Source organism: Natrix helvetica, assembly GCF_964273705.1.
Source record: "Natrix helvetica genome assembly, chromosome: 2".
NCBI classification, from domain to species: Eukaryota; Metazoa; Chordata; class Lepidosauria; order Squamata; family Natricidae; genus Natrix; species Natrix helvetica.
In genome coordinates, this window is record NC_138552.1 from 168,220,695 (window position 1) to 168,236,663 (window position 15,969).

The window sequence follows — 15,969 nt, forward strand, 5'->3', positions numbered from 1 at the left end:
TACAATGACACTCCTGCAGAAGAAATGCCAGGACTGACAGTTGCTGCCAATCTTTTGCTTTATTCTCTCCTTGCCAACAAATCAAGCCTACTATTTGCATTGTGCGATGTTACACTGGAAAATGAGCTATTTGCTCTCACAGTAGATTGCCTAATGAAACAAATAAGAAGGCTTAGGTCCGCTGGGGTATTTGTTGACATGTGGGCAAAGGTCTGTGTTGCGCCAATCAATCACAGTAGCACAAAGCAAATAGTGATAGAAATCTTCCCCGGGGTACTCTTGGAAAAGCAGGTTCATTCAAAAATACAAATTGCTACTCAATTTACCTGCGGCAGCCGGCAGCATGGGAAAGGTCACATCCAATTTAGGAGGAGGAGAAGGAACAATATGAAAAGTGGTACATGCCTTTGTTCGTGGAAGAAATCTGCTTGGGAAGGATGCATACATTTGAATTCTCACCGCCACAGTCTTACACATCTGGTTTATTTTATCAAAATTCCCGAATTGTTAGATGTGTATGCTAGTGATCTTCCTTTCTGGAGCAAAAGACCAGGTGAATTCTTTTTTTCTACAGCAGCTTTGTGAGGTTTCTAAGGGAAGGCGACCGAATGTGTGTGTGGCAGGGTCAAAGTCATCTAGATATTTTTATGGCCAGTGGGGTGTTTGAATATCGATTTCTTTTGTTTTGCTGTTCTGTCACACTGGTTCTCGGTATGAAACCACCAAAGATACAAAGGTACAAAGTGTGTTTGAAACTTCTTTGCTGATTCGGTTACTTCGGCTTCTTTAAAAGCACCTTTTTCCAGTTGTTAAAAATGGGGGGGGGGATGGCTGGGATGAATTCCAAAGCTTGGATAATGTGTAAGTCTTTCTTGTAGCAACTACCTCTTGAAATGAGAAAGATGGGACGGAGGGGGTGGGGACGACAACTACAGATGGTTGTTGTTCAACAACCCTGTAGCTTATCTGAAAATGTAAAGTTGCTGTTTCTTAATACAAAAATTTAAAAACACGTTTAAGTAGTTACATTCACCATTTAATACCTTGCTTTAGTTTTAATCTGCACAGAATTTGTAAGTGAATTATGTGTTTGTGTGTGTGTGTGGGGGGGTGTAAGTCAACATGGCAAAAAATAAATTTTAACCAAAGATCTATAATCCAAGTTTGGGCTGAAACCACTAATAAACTTGTTTTCATGCTTCTTTCATCTCTTATCTTTCCCTCCCATAGAGCTCTAACCTTCATTCTTCTCCTGCTTTCTGACCCAATCCTATTTTCCTGCAAGATACCATCTGCAGTTTCTCTATTTCTTTTTTTCTCTTCTGACATCTTGATTCCCATAGATCCCGGCCCTAACTTCAGAAAATGAGAGTCTTAAGGCAAAGAGTTTCACCTGAGAGAATGCATTTGCATTAGAGATGCCCAAGTTGGCTCGAAGCTGCCATTTTCATTTTCCACAACATCTTGGCAGGCCTCACTTTAAGTGTGGGAGGTTAGTTGGATGCATGTGTTACTGAGGGCTGGAGCGCTGGAGCCACTTTCTGCAATTTGGATGGTAACTAACAGTCAGCTGCCGCTCCAACTACTTTCAGAATGAAAAATAAGGGAGTAGCAGATGGTTCAGTTTCCAGTTTTTAAATGGTTGGAACAGTCAAAATATTTCATGTTTGGTTCCTATGAAATACAGAAAATTCAGCCCATTTCAAGTTTTGCTCTGATCAGTCCAGCCCTAGGAGTCTATGCTTTTATGAGTCAAGCTGAAACAAATTGATAGGCAATTTCAGGTGAGTCTTTTTTGTTCCTCACTCAAAAACAAAAGACAGCTTGTTTCATACTTACTCCCAAGGAGAAATATTTCTAATAATATATATTGTTGAAAACTGAAAGGATCACATCTCCCAGACAATGATTTGAAATCTATTTAAAGCACACGTATAGCTACCTATCTTGTACAAAATTCAGGGCAGCTCACAACCAAAAGATAAAACGTTAAAACCACATCCAAGATCCATATCAAACCAAACCAAACCTTGCCTAACTTTTACATGCAGCCAACAACAAGTTCATATCATCTATCCCAACCCGGGGGGAGACGGGGGGAGACACACCGGATTTTAAGTGGTCTTAAGGTTAAAAGGTGGGGGACCTGCTAAGGAATAGACATGCCTCTTAGGTCCTAGAGCAGTGGTGGACTCCGGATCCCATTGCAACCCGTACCGGTTGCAACGGTGCCCGGCATCCTTCACATGAATGCACGCAGTGCGCGCACACCAGAACGGTACCTGGTGCTCCGAGCAGGCTCAGGTACGCCCGTACTGGGGCGTACCGCCTACAACCCACCACTGTCCTAGAGGATGGCAACATTTGGGAGGGGGCAGGGGTGGGTTCCGGCTTCTGTTGCTGCCGGTTCGCCCAGGGACATACGTATGTGCACTTAATGTGCACTATGCATGCATGCGTAGTAGTAAAAAATTGCTTCTGCGCATTTGCAGAAGCAAAAAACAAGATGGCGCCATCTATGGCACCGCCGATAGAACCAGTTTGGGGATGTGGCCAGCCAAGTTACTACCTATTCAGCTGAACCAGTCTGAAAAGGTAGGAACCCACGTCTGGGAGGGAGGATTAGGAACATGCCCACCCCATCCAATTTGATAGTACAGGCAAGTGTTCCTAGGGAGAAGTGGTCCTACAGATAACCTGATCCTGTGCCATCTAGAGCTTTAAAGATAATAGCCAGCACCTTGAATTATACCTGTAAGGAAACTGGGACTCTGTGCCCAGTCAGCCTTGCACTTCATCTTTCTCCAGCAATGTTCTAGGTGTCTCGTGTTGTTTAATCTCTAATTGGTAAACCATGGTGCTCTATGAGAGTCTATACAGGCCATGTCACCTGCTCATTCTAAACCATGACAAGAGCCTCTGCCAAACTGTGTGCCAAGGCTTCAGGAAAACCCATAAGCAACCTCTGAAACTGCACGGGTCCATCAGGCAGTGAGCTGATCAAATAGATTCCCTTCCAACTCCCTGTGGTGAGGGGCTGCTATAGAGGACTCTAGGGCCAAGAATGTCCCCTCTATGAAAATGTCCCCAAATCCAGATCATGATGCCAATACCCTGAGGTAATGCCACTACCCAGATCTAATGTTTGATTCCCTGTGTAAATAGGACCATTAATAAGTTGGGCTAGGTCCATAGCTATCATGGTGGCCATGAACAATGCTACCTCAGAACCTGGACCATGGTCCGTGGCTACCATAAACCATGCTGCTTCTAACCCTGGGCCCAGAAAAGACAAGTTGAACTGCCCCAGAAACTTAAGCCTAAGGAACTCCATTCCCAACCCAAATGTAGAGAACAAGAGTACATGCAGGATGCTGCTATAAGGCAAGGAGGAAGGAAGGTGAACAGCAATCGCCTGTGATTCCTACAGCCCAGTGGTGGGTTCCAGATCCCAATGCAACCAGAATGGTGCAACGGGACCGGGAGTCCATCACATGCACGCACGTAGCACGCGCATGCATACTTACCGCCTGTGATGCTCCAGCTGCTCAGCGGAGCATCGCGCAGGTGCTGTACGCTCTGTGCGCATAAGCCCCGATCAGCTCAAATACAGGTAAGGAGGGAGGACAGGGGGGTGGGGCCTCTGGAGCACCATACTGGAACAGTACCTGGTGCTCCCAGCAGTATCCCACCACTGCTACAGCCCAAAGAGAATTTCACATCTGGCAATGTCTGGGGCAGGACTCCTAGTGACCCCCAGAGCCTCACGGAGAACAACAGCCATGCCCTCACTCCTGTTTTGAACTCATGTCTAGTGCCCTACTTGAAACCCAGAAAGACACATTTCAAAGAGTGGGCCATCCCTCTCACCCATGCCCAACCAAGTCTTGATGGTGCAAGCCAGATGACTCTCTAATCCATGATCAGATCAGGTCATGGATGAGAGGGACTTCACTACAATCCCACCTGGTAGCAGCAGCCAGAGTCACAGAAGCTCCAGAAACCAGGTCTCAAGAATAAGCACAGGACCCCATCCCGATACTCACCAACAACAAACAATAGTAGGAAGGTAGAGACCACCTAGTGTTCAGCATTCTCTGGTCAGGCTGGCCCTCCCCTTCATTCAAACCAAGCTCTCCTTTCTACCTTATTCAATTAAATCCCCCCCATCCCCCTGCTCCCACCCAGGTGATAGGGAAACCACACTTCCAGTGGTCTCCATAGGCAAATTCCTTCTCCCAACTTCATTATTTCACTGCAGAGTGATAGGAAGCCTAGCTACTCACTCCCTAAAACACAGTTTATAAAGTGGTGTTGACTGATGCAGAACTTGTTCAACTTGGTACCAGCATCTGTGAACACTATCCAGAGCAAGTACTTTTGGATATCTACCTCCTGCAGATCCCAGTGGTCCCAACAAAAAGAGAAAGCCACCAAAATGCCCAATGTCTCATGTGGAGCTGAAGGAACACAAGTCAGCTTTCACATATCACTGCTAACTCACTCCAACCCCCATTACTTGTAAACACCTGGCTAATAGGGGCCTCCACACTCATGAGGGCAACCTTTATCCAGGAACGGTCATCATATACACAGTGCAGTAAGCCTCTGTCTTCTCTGTCGTCTCCCCTTTGTGTAGCTCCAAAATGGAGGGCAAAGAATCTCTGTAGTCTGCTCTGTCATGCCACCTGCCATATTTCTGGGAGCTGTCCCTGCATCACTTGTCAGCTGAGCAAAAACTAACTAATCTGCAGCACCACCAAGCTCCTCCAATAGCCAGTCCACTATTTTCATATCTCTCCAGCAGCAAAATTGTTGCCAGCTGACACTCCACTCCTTTGCCACCCAGGGAGATTGCAACAGTGCTGCGCAGTTGTCTGGCAGTCCACTGCTGTGACTCCAACTGGCTGCACCACCACAGCTTGTTGCTACCCCTCCAGACACTCCATCATTGTTGATTACCAACTACTCCAGCCAGGATCACCAAACACCTCCATGCACCTCTCACACTATACTTCAATTCCAGCTCTCAATAATGTGGGCACTCAAGCCCTGCATTTTCCCCATCGCCAACTATTCTGCTCCTGCAAATCATGTGAAGTAATTGCAACTATTAATGTGCCTTTATGCTAAACACATTCCTCACTTCTCTTGGACTTAAACATCAGTTTGCCTTAGCTTCTTTGGTTATACAAATTTCTGAGACCTACAATGTGCTCTAATTTGGGGAAGCAGTATTGTGCGCTCCTCCAATGTCCTGCCCATTATATTGTTTGTATGACTATATAGCTTATCCTGCTCTTTTTCTGTAATCATTCTGGCAAACTGATGGCAAAAACAATTCAGCCTTGCAGGTGCAATTGAAATAATTGTCACCACCTTTCTCTGCAGTGTGGTACTTTCACAAGTCCTTAATGCTGTTTTCTCCGCAGCATACTGCTTTGCCAATGTGTTGCTACGATAAGCAATTTTGCTCTTAGTGTTGCTGTTTTTAAATATTGCTGGTTCCCAGCTTTAGTTGTCTGGTTAACGACATCCCTTTCAGCGTTTTTCTTCTTAACAATTTGAACAAGGGATGAAAGAGTTACAGTGTCCTGCTTTTTTTTCCAGAGGCTATCTTTTCAGGGAAAGATCTTCAACTCCCTGGCAGCAAGCCACAAATTGTACCTGGAAATCCATGTGCTGGTTGTTTCCATCGGGAAACCCTGCCTGGACCAGTTCCTTCCAGCTGCAAAGGGCTTCTCCTCTGATATAGAATCATAAAGGTGAGTCACTTCTAAACTATAAAGACATTAAAGAGGGAAGAGAATACAAACTCCATTGATAACAATGTGAGAAGTTTCACAGGTAAGGATCATCTCAGGGTCAGAATTGAACTTTGGGATGGACTTATGGGTCTTTAACTAATCTGACCAACCTGATCAGGTTGACCCATTGATCTGGGCTCACCACAACAACACCCACCTCCATCACCCACCCAGATAACTAGAAACAGCTACAGGCTTGTAGGAATGGTCAATATAGAGACAACCCTGAACCAATTAGATTGAGTATTGGGCTGGGACCTGAGGTGGTATTCAGCAGGTTCTGACCAGTTCTGGAGAACCGGTAGCAGAAATTTTGAGTAGTTCAGAGAACCGGTAAATACCACCTCTGACTGGCCCCTCCCCCATCTATTCTCTGCCTCCTGAGTCCCAGCTGATCGGGAGGGAATGGGGATTTTGCAGTATTCTTCCCCTGCCATGCCCACCGAGCCACACCACGCCCACTAAGCTACTTCCACAGAACCTGTAGCAAAAAACATTTGAATCCCACCACTGTAGGCCTGATATCAAAGCCACGTTTGTGCCTAAGCAGAGTAGTTGTCAAGTTCCTGCCCACTACGCCATGCCCACCAAGCCACGCCCACAGAACTGGTAGTAACATTTTTTGAATCCCACCATTGGCTGGGACAGATGACTTTGCTCTGGAGCAATTTAAGAGAGAGAACATTGGTCTTACCTGAACGTTTTTTTCTGGAGAGTGGAGGGAGGGGTCACTGAAGGGTTATTACAGCCTGATTGGTCCATTTGACTGAGAGAAAACTTCTTAGCCTTCGGCTTCTCCCGTTGGCTCCCAGTTTCCGCGATGTCACGGTCAGCGTCTGCATGATGTCAGAAAACAAGGGAAAGCCGCCCAGGGCCACCCGATCCTACCCCTCCCGGACCCTGTCTATCTACCTAGGGCGGGAAAGTGACCCCTCCCTCCACTCTCCAGAAAAAAACGTTCAGGTAAGACCAACGTTCTTTTTCCAGTAGAGTGGAGGGAGGGGTCACTGAAGGGACATACCCACGCTACGTCCCAGGGAGGGAAGACTGGGTCCCAGGGGGAGGATCGGCCGCCACCCGCTGGAGAACCCTCCGCCCAAAGGACGCCTCAGCTGAGGCATAAGTGTCCAGGCGGTAGTGTCTTATGAAGGGAGTAGGGGAGGCCCAGGTGGCCGCGCGACAGATGTCCTCGAAGGGCGCCCTTGTGGCCCAGGCCGCTGAGGAGGCTGCACTACGAGTGGAGTGAGCAGTAATCCCCGAAGGGGGGGATTTTCCAGAGGCTCCGTAAGCCTCAACAATGGCCAACCTGATCCACCTCCCAATAGTTGAAGACGAGACCTTTTTACCTAGGGAACTCGGATGGAATGAGACAAACAGCGCCTCGGTCCTACGAATGCCCTCCGTCCGTCTCAGATAAATACGGAGGGCCCTGCGTACATCCAATCGATGCCACTCCTGTTCTCTCTCCCTTGTAGGATTGGGGCAAAAATTTGGTAGGACAATTTCCTGGGCCCTATGGAACAGAGTGTTAACCTTCGGGATGAACGAAGGATCCAAGCGCAGGACCACCCTGTCCTGGTGAATCATGCAAAGGTCACTTCGAACCGAAAGGGCCCCCAATTCAGAAATATGCCTGGCCGATGTAATGGCCACTAAAAATACTACCTTAAGTGAGAGGAGGCGCGTGTGGACCGACCTGAGCGGCTCAAAGGGAGAACCCGTCAGCGCCTTCAGGACGAGGGTAAGATCCCAGGTGGGGAACCTATGAACGGGGGGTGGACGGATGTTGGCCGCCCCTTTAAGGAACCTCTTCACCAATGGTGAGCGCGAGAGGGTAGAGGAGCCCTCTCCCCCCAAAATGGTGGATAGGGCCGCTACCTGTCGCCTAAGTGTATTGTGGGACAACCCGTCCTCTAGCCCTTTTTGGAGAAACTCCAAAACGTCTGGAACCGTAGCCCTAGCTGGATCCACCCCCCTGGGGCTACACCACTTCGCGAAAGCCGTCCAGGTGGCGTTATAGATTCTAATTGTGGATGGTCTCCTAGCTGCCTCCAAGGTAGCTATGACCCCTGACGACAACTTCCTCCCCTTCAGTAATCCCCTTTCAAGAGCCACGCGGTCAGATGCAGCCACTGCGGCTCTGGGTGAAGTAAGACCCCCTGACACAGGACGACCTCCTCTGGCGGAATCCTCCAGGGGTCTGTGACCGAGAGCTGGACCAGGTCTGCGAACCATGGTCTCCTCGGCCAATATGGGGCTAATAGAATGACGTGAGCCCTCTCTGAGACTACCTTCCGAATGGTTCTGGGAATGAGGGGAAGGGGGGGGAAGGCGTAGAGGAGACCCGGAGGCCACCGGGTTCTGAGAGCATCCGCTCCTTCTGCTGCTGGAGTCTTGAATCTGGTGAAAAATCTCGGCAGTTGTGCGTTGCCGGGGGAGGCAAACAGGTCTACAAGGGGGTTGCCGAATCTGAGGCAAATCTTCCGAAACAACTCTGGGTCCAGCTGCCACTCGCCGTTGTCCAGAGTCGCCCAGCTCAACCAGTCTGCCTGGTGGTTGGATTCCCCCGATATATGTTCCGCCGTAATTGAGGCCAAGTGTCTCTCCGCCCATAGGCCTAATGTCTGTGCCTCCCGCCACAGGGCTCGGGAGTGAGTCCCCCCTTGACGGTTGACATGAGCTTTCGTCGCTACATTGTCCGTAAGCAGGAGGACGTGTCACCCCTGCAGATGGCGGTGGAAAGTCCGGAGGGCCAGTCTCGCGGCCTTGAGCTCGAGCCAATTTATATTGTGTCTGAGGTCCGAGGCAGTCCAACGTCCCTGGGCCATGTCGGACCCCATCACAGCCCCCCAGCCATAAAGGCTCGCGTCCGTCGTGACTTGTACTCTCTCTGGCTCCCAAATTGAGGCCCCCTGTCGCAATGCCGGGGACATCCACCACTTGAGTGAGCATCTTACTTCTGGCGTTAAGCGAAGCGGTCGCAGAGAGTTGCTCAACATTCTCCTTTGGGCTGGTATCAAGGCCCACTGGAGGGGACGCAGATGTAGACGGGCCCAGGGAACTATCCCTATACAGGATACCATCTTCCCCAGGAGTCGGGATAAGGTCAGGGTGGAAACGGACCTTTTTGTCCTGATGGACGTGATCAATTGTCTCAGACTGGTCAGACGGTCTGGGGATAGGCGAACCCTCCCTGACTCGGAATCGATTACTGTCCCTAGATGCAGAATCTGTCTGGATGGGGATAGGTGACTCTTGGGAAAGTTTACTGAGAAACCTAGTGTCTGGAGCCATTGGATGGTCAGCTGGAGGTCTGCTCTGGCTCTGGGAAGGGACCCCGCCTGCACCAGGACATCGTCCAAGTAGCACTGGAGTCTCACCGGAATGGATCTCAGGTAAGCCGCCAGTGCCGCCAGGACCTTGGTGAACGTCCGAGGGGCCGAAGCCAAGCCGAATGGAAGGGCCCGGTACTGATAGTGTCGGCCTTTGTGGGAGAATCGCAGGAATTGACGGTGAGCCCGGAGGATGGGGATGTGAAGATAGGCCTCCGTCAAATCTACCGAGGCCATGTAATCCCCCTTCCAAATGCCCTGTAAGATTGACTTCAGGGAGGCCATCTTGAAGTGCCTGTAGACTAGGTATTGATTCAGGCGCTTCAGGTCGAGGATTGCTCTCCAACCCCCCGAGGCCTTCAGGACTACAAATAGATTTGAATAGTAGCCCCGTCCCCTCTCCGGCTCCGGAACGACCTCCACCGCTCTGATTTCCAGAAGATGGGAGACGGCGAGGTCCATGAGATGACGGCGTTCCGGATCCCGGGATGGGGAAAACACCTTGAAGCGTCTCGGGGGATAGGAGAGGAACTCTAACCTTAGGCCGTGGCGAATGGTCGCTCGGACCCAACCGTCTGATGTAATCTGGTCCCACTTGTCCGCGTACAGCGCCAGGCGGCCGCCTATGGGATGACTCGGATTTGAGTCATTTCCCTCTGCGGAAGGGGCAGCCGCCCCCCCCCCCGCGAAAGGGCCGCTTGGATTGGGACTGGTACCTGGAGCGTTCCTGAAAATTTTGCCTGTTATATGGCCTATCCTGCCTGTACTGTTGGAAACGGGGCTCCTGGTCCCTGTCATAACTCCTGAAGGGAGGCCTGCGATATGGGTGACTGCGTGTCTCGGACTTCTTGGTGGAGGTAGGCATCACCTTTTTCTTGTCTTTATTCTCCACCAAAATTGGGTCTAGAGCAGACCCAAACAAATTGGGGCCCGTGAAGGGGGCAGCTATTAAATCCCATTTGGCTTTATTATCGATCTGCCAATTTCTAAGCCAAAGGAGTCGGCGCGAGGCCACAGAGGTAGCTAAGGCGCTGGAGCCGAATCGCATGGCATCCAGGGTCGCATCGGCCGAATACTGGCAGGCCGCCATAATTTTAGTTAAATCCTGATGGATGCAGTCATCCTGGATCGGGATACGATCCTGGAGTTGGCGGAGCCACATCACTGTTGTGCGATTAAAATACGAGGCGGCGGCCGCCGCCCGCATTGCCCAAGCAGAAGCCTTATAATTTTTTCGCAAGGTAAGCTCCGCCCTTTTATCTTCCGGCTTAAGCTTGTCCGCCGCATTCCCCGAGACCACTGGGGAGGATGAGACCAGGGCAGCTATGGGTTGATCTATGGCCGGAAGTTGGATGGCCTGTAAGAAGGCCTTCTCCATATTATAAGCCCGCCTATCATTGCTGCCAGGAGGGGAAAAATTTGAAGGCCGGGCCCACTGACTGGTGGCCACCTCCAAGAACAGAGGGGGAGCAGGGATCTCCTCTTTATTGGTGGCCGTGTTGGAGAACATCACCATGTCTGGATCTCTGGGTGGGGGCACTGTGGGGTCTCCCGTGCCCACCTTGGTGGTTCTCCTAGCTTTTTTTAGTAGAGGCTTGAACATGGCCTGAATGAATAGGTTGGAGGAGGTGGGCTGATCAGCGGCCGCGTCCTCCTCCTCAGAAAACCCCCAGTCGTCTTGGCGATGAGATTCTTCCCTAGAGGAGACCTCACTCATGAGAGAGGGCGAGGAGGCCCTAGATCTGGCTCTGCTGAATGGAGTAATCCTACCATGACGGGAGGGCCTATCCCTTTGAGCTATTCCCCTGGAAATGGCTGCCGAAATCAAACGCTTTAGGTTTTCAGGAAGGTGTTCTAGGTCTTCCTCATCATACTCAGAGTCATAGTCATGAGAGATTGAGTCCCTGTGAGATCTCCTACCCTTGGACGGGCCAGCGGAGGGGCCCTCTAAAGGATCATTCCTGTCCAATTCCCTTGTCCCAGGGGAAGTAGGTGGAGGAGGTGAAGCCCCCTGCCCCTCACTCCTAACTGATCTGGAAGAGGAGGAAGAGGGAGAGGAAGGGCTGAATCCCCTGTTAACAGAGGGGGAATGACAAGAGGCCTCAGGTCTGGGGGATCTAGATCTAGGCCTGGGATCCCTGGCCTTTTTCTTCTCTGCCCTCTCAATGGCCTTTTCAATTGCCTTGGAACGTCTAAGCTCGTCCCTTTGTAGAGCTCTAGAGGGCCGATCCTCTGCAGTAGGCCTAGAAACTCGAGGCCTGGCTGGGGCTGTGGGGCCTGACTTGTCCTCTTGGGCCTGGACTGTCGCAGTTTGAGCTCCCTCAGATCGCGCTGCCATCGCCCCACTCACGTGTCAGAAGAGATGTAGCTTGAAAAAAATTTGCAGCTTCTAGGCCCCGTGCTGGTGGGAAACGCTCAGCTTGGCCCTTTGAGTGCCGGTGGCTATTGAGTAAGGCCTCTAGTTTGGGCTTGGCCACGTGTTCAAAATGGCCGCCGGCTCAATTTAATGGCTTGCTTCTCTTCAGGCGGCCGCTAAAATGGCGCGCGTGCTGCCGCTTGTCTCCCCCCGCAATCCGATGGCTAGCCGACCCAAAATTAGTGATTTTCGCTCAGGGGTGATCTCGCGCCGGTCTTCACGCCTGGCAAGAGCCGCTGGCGCTCCGGTCTTGCGCTCGCGCCACCGCCGAGAGCACTGCTGACCCGGGAGAGGCGGCGGGGCCGAATTGAGGGAATTGCCGGTCTTCACGCACGGCAAATAGGCCGCTGGCGCTGCGGCTTGATGGAAGGGTCGTCGGGGGAGAAGCTGAGAGCTGCGATCCACCCGGCACGCCCGAGGCCCCAGGAATCAGCCGGGGGAGGAGAAGGCCCAGCAGGGAAGAATTTTTAAGGAAAGGAGGTCGCTCCTCGTTGCTCTCCCTGCCTTTCTGGGACAGCCAAGGGTTGTCCTGTTGGGCACAGCTCTGATTTTCTTCTATTAATTTTTTATAATTTCGAAATTGCCAATTTGATCAATTTTATTACTCACAGTCGCACTGGGACCCAAATAATACGTCTTTGGACCTTCTTGACTGAGAGGAAACTGGGAGCCAACGGGAGAAGCCGAAGGCTAAGAAGTTTTCTCTCAGTCAAATGGACCAATCAGGCTGTAATAACCCTTCAGTGACCCCTCCCTCCACTCTACTGGAAAACTTTTGGTTTTTCTTTTTAAAATTTTACCATCTTTGTTACTTTGTTCTTAATCTAATGTTAGCAGCCATTGTGAGTGGGCAGTCATATGAATAAATGGAGAAATAAATTAAGCTAATAAATAAATGCCACCCTATGGGACAGGTGGGTTAGAGTCATGGTTGAGGCCCAGAAATCAGGCAATGACTTTGAATGTGCATCAGCTTAACCTGAAGCTGAAACTGAAATGCTGAACCTCTTTAACCACATTTTTGTACTAATATTGTACAGGGTAAAATACAGGCAGCGACGAAGAACTAGAGTTAAATTAATCATATGACAACCAACAAGATAATGTTAATTAATAATGAGAAAGATTCAGCCACTCTGTTGAAAATGAACACTTGGAAAAATGAAGAGATGACCATATTTGCAAGAAGGCAAAGGATCAAATGAAAGCAAAATGTATCTTTTTTTTTTTACAAAAATACAAAAAAATAGGCATTTGGAATTATATTATATGGATTTTTCCAAATAAGATTTTATCAGGAATGCCAGTTTTCTAATGCAAGGTAAATCATCCTCAATTGGCAGATATACACATGCACATATGCGTGTATATCCTTATGGAAACAAGGAAAAGAAAATGGCAACTGTGAGGTCAGGTCGAAAAGCAATTAGACTATATAAAATAATTACAGCTCATATTTACTACAGTATCAATAAACAACCTGGTGTACATCAGTTGATCAATTTCTATTTGTGTGAGAAAACTCTGTTAACCTTGCCAAAGCCACCAGTGTTGGAACTGAGCAAATATTGCTTGATATTTCATCAGTTTTACAATTTATTTATGACATTTATACAGCTGCCCTTCTCCAATGTATGTGACCCTGGGCAGCACACACCATTAAAACAAAATGATCTAATTTGTCCATTTACACAGTTGTTCTTTATGTCTTCCTTTACTGCTTTGGATGTGAAGGGATTAAAACAGTTAAAAGAATTAAAACCTGGGAAGGAAGAGCCAACGTCACGATGATACGGATGTGTGGTTCTGATGCTCTGAGATCGCTGCCGATACTTTTGCCGCTGGGTGGTCCAATCGGACCTAAACTGTCCCATAGAGACGGTGAACAGGAAGAATATGTCTTGCTGATCTCAGGGACACTGCAAAGTCCCTGATTGATCCAAGAGAAGTTCTTCAAGCCGGCGACAAAATGTCCAGCCCCAGGCTGATGAAGTTGGGACGGCTCCGGAACGGAAGGGAAGCGGAAAGAGAAAGTGTGTCCATCCGGTGAGGGAACTTTATTGTTTTGGAAAAGACTGCCCCCCCCAAAAAATTTTTAAAGTTAAATTAAATCCGAAAGCAGAAGAAAATAACCGGCAAAATTAACCTATATTGGATTGCTTTGAATAATGTACTTAATTTTACTTTGTGGATTGAAGTGCTCGCAACTTTTTTTTTTTTAAAGAGAACAGATCAGTTTTTCTTCTTCTATTTTTTATTTTTATTTTTTTAATCTATGGATTAAAGTCTTCTTATTTCAACAAGGACTTTTATTACTTGCTATTAATTTTATTTGAGAACTCTGTTTCTTTTAAGTTTGAAATAACATTAGAGAGTGGGAAGCAATACTGTCACTTGGAGGATGGAGGATGGGGTTTTTGAAACAATACACTTTCCCTTTTCCTTTTGATCTAACTGACATTGTATCTCGAGGCTTGGCAACTTGTTTATAGAAAGTGATAAGAAACAAGGGAACAAATTGTTTTTACAGGTGCACTTTGAGAGTCTTACTGGCAGTGGGAGAGGAAAAGAAACAGAACCTTCTTTTTTGAAGATTATAAATGAACTTGTGTTTAAACTAATTTAATATAAGAAGCCTTGAAAGCCAGAGTGGAAGTATCTACTAGCTTGTCAAAATGGCACAACATTCAAAAGAAACAATAACTTTGCAAAACATCTTGGCTGGAATTCAAAATTTATTAGAAATAACAGAGAGAATTGAGAAGAAGATGGAAAAAATAGAGTTTATAACAGCAAAAAATGATGGGGTCAGAGTCCCAAAAATTGAAGGGGAAAATGATTATAAAGACAAGACAACTGATTACTTTATCAGTGGAGTGAATATGGTTGAAAGTGAGAAAAGGGGTATGGAAAAGGGAATTAGATCAACAGGAACTGTACCCCAGATTTCAAGGCATGGAAGAAGAAAAAAGAGGAAAAATGATGGATTTAAGGAGAGAGAACTTCTCAGAAGCAAGATTGACAACCAAAGATAACCTGATTAAAACAGCAGATGGAGGGCACTGAGGTTACTTAAGTGATGCTACAAGCAACAAGCTGCAGAGAGAAGTCCACAAAAATTTTATTAAGGAAATAAATAGAAGATCAATTCCACAAATGGCAAAAGAAATAAGACTGTATTATTACTGGAAGGATACAGGCTGATATATAAAAATTGATAATAAAAGTTAATTTTAGTAATTAGTGATTAGTAATTTCTAGAGTGCTATGTTAAATAATTAATTGATAAGGATAATAAGGTACATACATGTGTTGATTTGATGAGAGGAAGTTTGATATAATTAGTGAATGAATTTTTGTTAATAAATAATATCTATAACAATAACAATGAAATGACCAGGGATAAATTGTAAACAGTGATTTGGAAAGGAGGATCAGAAACCTTGTTATCAAACATAATTAATTTTTACTTAGACCATGCTATAAAGGGGTAATATTATTAGATGATATTAGAAATAATTAATGAAATGCTACTATGTGCTTGGGTTTTTTAATTTTGGACTATTTCATGTAAAAGGATGTTAAAACAACCACAGTCAAATGAGAAGTGTGGTATGTTGATAGTAAGATAAATAAAGATTTTTGATTTAAAATACATAATGTGATTTGAATTATAAGCAACGACTGTGGAAGAGATGCATGAAAGCTATTTGTAACCAACCGACACACTTCTACAATATGATTAGTGATTAGTAATTTAGTAATCTTTAGAGTGATATGTTAAATAAATAATTGATAATGATAACAAGGTACACACATGTGTTGGTTTGAAGAGAGGAAACCTGATATAATTAGTGAATGAATTTCTATTAATAAATAACAATTATAATAATAACAATGAAATGACAAGGGATATACTTAATATATATATGTACTGGCTCAATAAAAGGTATTGGGATACAAATAGTAAACAGCGACTTGGAAAAGAGGATTAGAAATGTTGTTATCAATCATAATTAATTCTTACTTAGAAAATGTTATAAAGGTGTAATGTTATTGGATGATATTAGAAATAATTAATGAAATGTCATTATGTGGTTGTGTTTTTCAATTTTGGATTATTTTATGCAAAAGGATGTTAAAACAAGTATAGTCAAATGAGAATTATGGGATGTTGATAGTAAGATATATAAAGATTTTTGATTTAAAATATAAAATGTGGTATGAATTATAAGTAATGACTGTGGAAGAGATGCACGAAAGTTATTTGTAACCAGTCGACACACTTCTACAATATGTAACGAAAGATGATTTCATTTTATTTTTTTGTGTTGTGTTTGTCTGTTTAACCAAAAATAAAAAAAAATCTTAAAAAAAAAAAGAATTAAAACCTATATTAACAAAAGACAGGAAA

The 15,969-nt window shown here is 46.5% G+C and overlaps 1 long non-coding RNA gene across 2 annotated transcripts; it reads left to right on the top strand.

The window, feature by feature from the left end:
• Positions 1-345: 345 nt before the first annotated feature.
• Positions 346-14,561, top strand: LOC309388045. Of its 2 annotated transcripts, none has more exons than XR_014174714.1 (3): positions 346-553; positions 5,611-5,765; positions 13,290-14,561. It is a non-coding gene; the product is annotated as an uncharacterized lncRNA (long non-coding RNA). The 2 variants fall into 2 exon arrangements; XR_014174715.1 differs by lacking the exon at positions 13,290-14,561 and adding an exon at positions 12,596-12,729.
• The last annotated feature ends 1,408 nt before the right edge of the window (positions 14,562-15,969 follow it).